Source organism: Periophthalmus magnuspinnatus, chromosome 16, assembly GCF_009829125.3.
Source record: "Periophthalmus magnuspinnatus isolate fPerMag1 chromosome 16, fPerMag1.2.pri, whole genome shotgun sequence".
NCBI classification, from domain to species: Eukaryota; Metazoa; Chordata; class Actinopteri; order Gobiiformes; family Gobiidae; genus Periophthalmus; species Periophthalmus magnuspinnatus.
The window spans coordinates 22,027,540-22,036,456 of NC_047141.1; positions in this window are offsets into that span (position 1 = coordinate 22,027,540).

Below are 8,917 nucleotides of genomic sequence, written 5' to 3' on the forward strand. Positions count from 1 at the left end.
AAAAATGATACCCTCGGGCAGGAATTACAAATTTGTGATCAATTTCAGAGTGAAATTTGCCCTGTGACCCTTACGCTGCTGCTCTCCCCGTGCTCCCCTGAATGCTGCAGCTGCACTGATAGGAAGCTTGCCAACATTTCTTAACTCCCCAACAATCACTCATGGAAGTGCTGAACGGGAGTGGGAGCCAAAAGGGGTCGTGTCTATTTGATTTTTAGCATGAAGCATTTGTCCCCTCCACCCAAACAAAAAATAAGAAGCCTACACCCGATTTTGTTTTTGAACATTCAACAAGATTCACTATGAAAAAGATGGTAAAATGGGGGAAAACACAGGGTGGGCCTACCTCACTCATAGGAAATATAATAATTCATGATAACATTGTCATAATACTTGATGTACTGCACATGATAACCTGCAATATATTCACGTTTTTAAAAGAACAAAATAATACATTTTTACAACAGCATTACATTGTGAAAACATATTTTCCAAATCAACAATAGAACAAAAAAATCATATCATTTAAACTTTACTCAAATCAATAAATCTATAGGCCTAGAGCAGTATTACTAAATAAAGCAGTATCAGTACTTGTTTTGTTTTACTAAAGCCACACAGGTAATGAAAAGTGGAAAAAGTAAATTCTGACCCCTCACGGTTGTTATTACCAAAGTAGCAGTAACAGAGGTATGTAGTAGTAGTAACATTATTGGTTTGTTTCGACACGTTTTAAGCCTTTATGATTTACACACTGACCTTACACCATGTCTGCGGACACACATGGGCTGGATCCTGCGTTTATTTTATAAGACAGCAGAATGACAATGTAAACAGAAAGAGGTGAAGAGAGAGAGAGGCAGAGAAATGGGACATGACTTGGTCTCACATTCTTTAATTAGTGAAGCTCCTTTGAACCCAGAGGAGAGCAAGGTGTTCCAGGTGAACTGTTTTAACACGGTCTGCTTTACGTTAGCCCAGCGCACTGGCATCAAGCATTAGCGGAGGGACTAACTAATGCTAGATCATTACATCAGTTTGTATTGTTTTAGTGCTGATAGTTTAAAGTCCATGATTTTTTGGAAATAAATATCATGATGTTACATCCTTATTTTATATTTTGTTAGTTGGAAACCACAATAACAAAAACACATTTATTGATTTTCTGTTCAAAACTACAGAGCTGATTTTCTGGTGCTTCTTCAGTGTAGCATTTCATTCCGTTGTTTTTTTTTTTCCATTTACAGTGTTTTTATTTTTGAAAAATTACTACACAAATACATACATACTTACATTTTCTAATATATGTGTATGATCCCGAGATGAAGAATCATAAGTAAGAGCTGGGCTGTGCATGGCAGAGTGTAAACTAAATTTTTTGACCACTCAAGCCTTCCGTGCCCATGAGACTTTAAACCGGGAAGAGGGGGCCTTCCTACTCTCACACACCTGGGATCTTGTCCTAAAGAAGCCGGACTGCAGATGGCGCTGTTGTCCTGCTTCCACAGGTAGAAAGACAGTGCCAAAACCTGTTTAATTCAGCTGACTGGACACGTCACAACACTATCAAATGACTACTCTGAGAAAGACCACTACTAAGCAGTTGAAACAGTCAGGTATGAAAACAAACTAAACCTCGGTCTGGAAAAAAGAATCTAGTAAAATAAAAAAATGCAATGGAGTAAGGTAAGGTAAGGTAATATCAAAGGATGAGTTTTTAACTATTATACCAGTTGCAAACTCATAAAAGTCAATTTTATATAATGACTATAAGGTTATATGGTCTTTTCATGTAGGTAATAGCAAAAAATAAGCAAATTTTTCCTCCAAACATGGGCAAAATGCAAACTATGCAAAAAAGAACTCAGGGCATTGTCTGCATGAAAACAGTAAAAGTGTAACATGTATAAATCCACTTGAATTTTTGCTTTTTAATCCTGGATATAATCAGTGGTAAAATGGCATAGTAGAGACAATTCCTCCCATATGTTCAGCGGCCTAACAGATCTTTATAGCATCAGCGGGTGTCCAAAGTTATTTATTTCAAGGTTACTAGGTTTATATCAAGGTTACTAGGTAAATTTATCATTGAAATAGTGAGGGCATAACAGTCCAATGAGTCAACAAGTCCAAGGGCTCATTTTTAAAACAGACAGATTGCTATGTAGGTTAGACATCAAAACACAAAGAATGCCCCCTTTTGTCAAAAGCGAGCAAACGGCGTGAGTGATTTGACCTCTGAGCTCCTGTATATCTCAAAGCCTGTCTGTCCTGTCAGCTGCTGTATGCCGCTCTGTCTGTGTTATAGACTTGGTCAGTTCAGTATTTGCTAATGTTGTTTTAATTTCTCAGTTTGGTTCCCACGCCCTCCATCACGTTGCGAGCCAGAACCAAACATGATCGCACAATCAGATTTGTTTATTTCAGTGACGCATGTGAAACGAAGGAACTCATGGGTCATCTATCATTTACAAACAAAACTAAATTGATCTCACCTTTAAATCTTACAGAAATCCACAATGTTTTTCAGTCCCCTATGATGGTTTTGTTTTTTTTTTCCTTGTAAACAGCCACATTTATTTTGCTACAGACAGATCATGCATTTCCCTGTTTGTACAATTCACCTGTCAATCACGCCCATCTGAACTCAGGGAGATTCACCAAAGACCAGATTCACATCTTCATAAAGTATTGAAGAAGTGTTTATTGTGAATCCCAGGCAATAACAGTGCAGTAATGTGAACAGTGAGTTGCCTTTATGAAGTATGCTCTTCTTGAACTACACCTTTCAATTCATCCTGGTTTGGTATAGGCACAAAAAAGTGATAATTTTTTCTTATGTTATTTGGGATTAGCATTTTATTTATGAATAAGAAACCACGTAGCAGTAACAACAATGTGCTGATTACAGTAAAACACCCACACAAATAGTCCAATAATTAAACTGCACCTTTACCAAAATTGCTCACAGACCATTTGAATTTTTGTGAAAAATTCCCCCAATAGAAGAATTAAGTAACACAACATTGGTCTTAGGTTTTACAGTTGCCTCCTTCACTCCAGGTAGTTTCCCCATCACAGCATTATTTAATTAGCTGTCTGTCAACAAAACGATGTGTGTGTGGTTATTGGCTAGCCTGCCCTGTTCTTGCTAGGGGATTTATGTGCAAGCGTGTCTTTCAGTGCAGGTTTTAGTTAGGCCGTGGACATGCAAGCTACCACTGCCTGTGTGTATGAAGCCCGCAGCAGCTGTAAAATTCCTCGGAGAGCATCACAGAGGGGAGGCTGATGAGAGCTGACAGGGAGCGAGACCAAAGGGAGGTGGGATAGGAAGGTGGAGGTGAGAGCAGAGCATGGGGTGGTGGACATTACCAACTTGTTTGATGATTGAAGATATAGTCTGGGTTTTTGCAGGACTGCCGCAGCACTGTCGAAGAATACTGATGCCTCCATTTTTTTTTATTTGAACCTCCCTGTATACCGGCACATATTGAATTTATCAGCCTAAACTGTTTCTCCTAAACTTTTGCAGATGGTGCACAAGTCCACCTTATGGCCCACACTGGACTCAAGCCCATTTATCAGTCCTGGGGTCTCTGCTGGAAATTGGACAGTGAAGATGTACAATATATAGATTATGGAACTGGGTGCAGTAGTTTAAACTTTTTCTGCATATTACTATTGGTCAGGAGATTTTATCCATAGCAATTATGGTCACATTTTTATATAATACTTTTCCACCTTCAAAGCACTGAAAACACTTTACATCAAGGGACCACTTACCCATTCACACACACATTCATACACCAGCGTACGCAGACGCTGAACGCAAACTAAACGACAGCATTTATCTGTGGGAGCTGGAATTGCACCACCAACCTGTGGGTCAGTCAATTGGACTGCTCTACAAATTATGTTTATGTCGAGAGAGGGATTCAAACTGTCAACCTTTGCATCAGTGGACAAGCACTCGCACAACTGAGCTACTGTATAAACATTTTGCATCTTGTGTGGATGGCTGACCAAAAAGAGAACAAATAGAAACTGTGATCATTAACCTGTCTGAGGCTTGAACTCACAACCTCTTTGCTGAGATGCGGGAGTACTACTTTTTTCACTTAATATTACAATGAAAGAATATAAAATAACAAAGTCAGCTGTGCAGTGACCACATTCTGATTTATTATTATAATGTCTTTAACTCATGTATCAAGTCATTAAGAGCTGCACTCAAGCACAATGCCATCAGTTTAAAATTCTTTCCAGCTAGTCATTCGAAACTTTCTCCCCTTTGGCTTCAACTCCGTGACCCCAGCCCTCATAGAAAAGCATTGATCTGGTCATAATAACCTCACATAAAAGTGCACTACATGAATGAGCCTGAGTCAAGTGTTACAGTGTGGGGGGTCCTGCCTTGGTCATGTGAGGACTTCAAGTTCATGTCAGGACTCAGGACCTCATTTAATTATCCAATATTACCACACATAACATGATTTTAAATACATTATTAACTGATAGATTAAATATGTACACTCTGTGTTTGATATGTACACTCTCTATTTGAGTAACAGTATTCTAGACTAACTTTTTTATATTTGAGCTTGAGTTGAGTTTTTCTGCACTCCATCAGGGCCGCAAGATTAATCACAATCAAATCGATATTGCAATTTAAATGGATGCAATTAGCAAATATTCTGAAATGAGATTCTTTATTATTAGTTTTGACAGTTTATATTTCAGTCTTCTGTCAGTTCTTCTGGATGAGTTTCAAATGTGAACTACTATTAAAACATAAAACTCAGTTCTAAAACAACAAAATAATTCAATATTATTCCTGACTTGTTCAGTCCCATCTTCCACGATTAAAGATCTAGGTAGATAAAAGACCCAGATTATGAGATGTTCAAAGTGTAAAACCTTATTGAAGACCTTATAAGATAGAGCATTCCTGACCTACATTCCTGCTTTACTTTGAAAAGAGGTTCAAAATAAACCTACAGCTGCAGATGAAAAGAGAAGCAGTGGAAATTGTGCTAATTATTGTTGGTAGTTGGCTGTATTTGATCAGTGAGGCAGAAAGAGCATCTCTAAAGGGCTGAAAACAAAGTGGCCAGTCTCATGACACTCTGCAGGGGTGAGGTGCCGGCTGAAGTTCCTCACCTCTGTATTGTGTAAGCAGGGCTTTTTTAATCAAAGACTGGAAACTGGAATGGAAAGTTTTAGCTGCTATTTTTGATCAGGGCTGCAATTATCAACTAATTATTGTCATTGTCATCTAGTTTTTGGAGATAACAAACACCTTGGAATTATGAAATAAAAATGGAAATGATCTTGAAAATTAATTCACTTTGTTTGTAAATATTCTTATAGATGCATTCTGTCAGTATATTTTTATATGTTTAAAATGAGTTCACATAATTCTATACAAAATAGAAATAAATGAACTAATACAAAAATAAGTGGTGACTTGACAGAGAAAATAATTGTGAGTTGCAGTCCATATTGTGTTAAGAAGTTTTCTTTGAGGATTTCTTTGCATTTCCCATAGTACAGAAAATCATATTCAAGCTATCACTTACCCTTTTCTCCTGACCGTCTCACGAGGGGGTTGTAGGTTCGATCTCTGGATGAAGTCTGTGTGTCCCCACAGTTTGCTGCAGGTACTCTGACTTTCTCCCTGTCCAAAGACAAACACACAGGTGGTAAATGTAATGTCCTATAATGAAAGTGAGAGTGAGTCTGGGTCAGCCCTGCAACTAACTGGCCATTGTCCAATGTATTACCCACCTCCAGGGCCCCAGAGGTAAAAAGTGCATTGTGTCATTGTGTTCCTTGAACTTTTGGTTCAACATTCTCATTGTTTTGTTACTATACAAAAGAGAAGACAAACTGACTTCAACTTGACTCACTTATAGAGGAGGTTTACATTCAAATCCCACCGTCGCCATACATCCTTCAGTCTGAAGCAAAATTCCACAGACCACCCAGGATCACAAACATGCAAGCTGCTTAAGACCAGGACTACACTGCTCTATAGAGTTTAAAACACAGCTCCTTTGCAGTGACATAAGTGAGTCTGTTTGAGATTTTGACCAAGAAGATCCTGATAGTTCTTTAAATGAAAGCAGAAAACATCAGTGTTGATTGAATGATTTGGTGTTGTGAAAAAGCTAATTTTGCGTGATATGTTCATGGGGTCCCTTATTGTGGTTTTAGGAATTTTAAAGCAATATTTGAACAAAGAGTTGCATTGGGAATGGTCTCTATGCCTCTTTGATTTAGTGTGAGAAAGTCCTATTGGTTTGACAGAAGGACAACAACTGTCAGCCATCATTACAGGTCACTTGCTCTGTCAGCACGTGTCTTCATCAGAGACACAATATGTGGCTTTCAGTGGGACAACCAAAGCTTTATTTTTCTTGTCAAGTTCAAAGGTCCTGAGATTCAAGTTTGCAGAAGCAGTGTCAGTGAACCTGAAAATGTCCATGTGGAAGCACTAGGGATGCTCCTCCATGAACAAAATCATAAATATTTGTGGCATCATTGACATCAGGAAGAATTGTCTGTGTAGACCCTCAGTCGTCCAGGTCTGATCCATAGCAAACAACAAAGTTAAATCTGTCAAGTGGACAAATCAGGAACAATTGTGTGCTGTCAAAAGTTGTCATTTGATGAATGGCACAAAACCCTAAAAAGCACTGATGTTGCTTGTCAGAAACAAAACCTCTGTGTGGTTGCACTTCCCACAGGGACAGTAATTGCACTATTCTGAAAATGACCAAGCAACAGTAAAAAGCCTTCTTGCGTCAATCTGACTGAGATCTTCTTGGTTGCCACTCTTTAACAAGTTTGTAAGGGGCATGGTGGCTGAGTGGGCAGCACTCTTCACAGCAAAAAGGTTCTGGGTTTGATCCTCAGGTTGACCTTTCTGTGCGTAGTTTGCATGTCTCTCCCCTGTAGTGTTCACTGCTCCTGAAAAGATGCCCCAGCTGCACTGAAGGATGGGTAAAATGCAGAGGACAAATTTCCCTATGGGGAGAATAAAGTGTGCCTTAACTATTTGGAAAGAATTAATTTTAATTTAATTTTAAATCTGTTGTTGCCACCAGGGGTAGTCAAGTATTGTAGATGTACACCATGCGTGACCCAATCAGACTATTCACCCACTAACAAAAAACAACAGAAACAAGAAACACAGAAAAGTAATAATTTAGTGCTGGGTGAGATTTTGTGTTAAAGTATCTAATATCACATGAGGAGAGTCATGAAACCCACGCAGTCTTTGAGCTCAGTGGGGAAACCCCAGCACGGCTCTCCATAACTGACACATGCTTGGCCCAGGAGGTGAAAATTGCAGGGAAAGATGTCTTCCATTTCGTCTATAAAACTTGCGAACAGCTGGCCGTGGTGGCTCATACAAAGAGTCCTATAGATCCACAAGAGGCTTCCTGAAGAGGCACATAAAGCTGCACTAAAACATAAGCCAACACTGGATCTGTGCATCCATCTCTGCTCAGCAGTCCACACACTGAGCTGTCCATATATGTTACCACCCACACCCCCAACATATATACAAACAAAAACAATAAGATAATGAAATTACTTCAGTACACAAATACTGCTGTGGAAATATTATTTCTTATACAGGATTATAGTCATGAAAAGGGTTAATTGTTCAACACCCAAATATTTTAATAATTATGTCACTACTGTGTTATTCTGTTATTTTTGCAGTATGTCGGTGATGTTTTTTAACATTGTAGCTCTGGTCATTTTCATTCAAAGTAATGGTTAGCAGCCTTGACAGTTATGCATTGTTCTTGGAAGTGTTTATGAAGCTTGCAGGGCGTGCTGGGGTTAGACAATCACAGCAGGGTCACCAGCAGCTCACTCTGTCAATTAACAAACGATATGACTAGAAAACCCATTACCTGAATCCCATATTGATTGAGACTCTAATAATGTAAAATGTAAACCATAAACAGCAGTAATTCAGTAGGCTAATTCTTCCACCAGTCAGAGGTTGAAACCCAGTGCATGCTACTATTGTGTTATTGGGCAAAACTCCTCCTCCATGCCTCTATACCACCTAAGTACACAGTATAAATGTGTGATGGTATAAGTGTGTCCAGGGAGCAGAAAAGTGCCATGTGAATGTAATTTATACAACCAATTCTATTTTTCATTCATACTAAACAAGTTATTCTTGAACAGCTATACAACTTCATCTGCCAAGTTTACATTGTGTTACAATCCCAATCACTTTCATGAATAAAAACGCCTGTGACATTAAGGACACTTGATATAAAACTCACAACAAATCATAAATGAATTAACATTGCATAATCTGACGCAAACATTGTGAGTTTTCCTCAAGGATGAAAACAAATTATCCATCTTCCCTGTTCTATGTAGCAGTATGTTTTCATTCATTCAGACGTGTGTGGCCTGTGCAGTATGCACACTGCCTGTCACATTTGGTGAAGCTTGTCGTATATGTGTGAATATACAAGTATGTTCATGCATGGACCTGCAGCATACAAGCAGCATACAATACATAGACACTAGGGTTTGCATTTTTCTGACAGCGTGTGGGTGAAAGAAAGCGTCCTGTGTGGGGCCGGTGCCAACTTTGATCAAGACAAGTGGCTGAGTGTGACATTTTGACACAAGTTCACTCTCCCCCTCCGAGTGAACAATGCCAAAACTAACACTAAACATGACCCTGAACTGACACACTACAGAAGGCTTACAGTACAACATAAGTCTGCCATATTCCACCTGTGGCTGACAATTCAGGTACAAATGAACATCTGACGAGGGTGGACATGGAAGGCTCTCCATCTGAAAGTTATTTTATAATATTGGAAAAAATAACATCTGGATGTGGTAGCATGGATGCAATGCAGTTACAGGT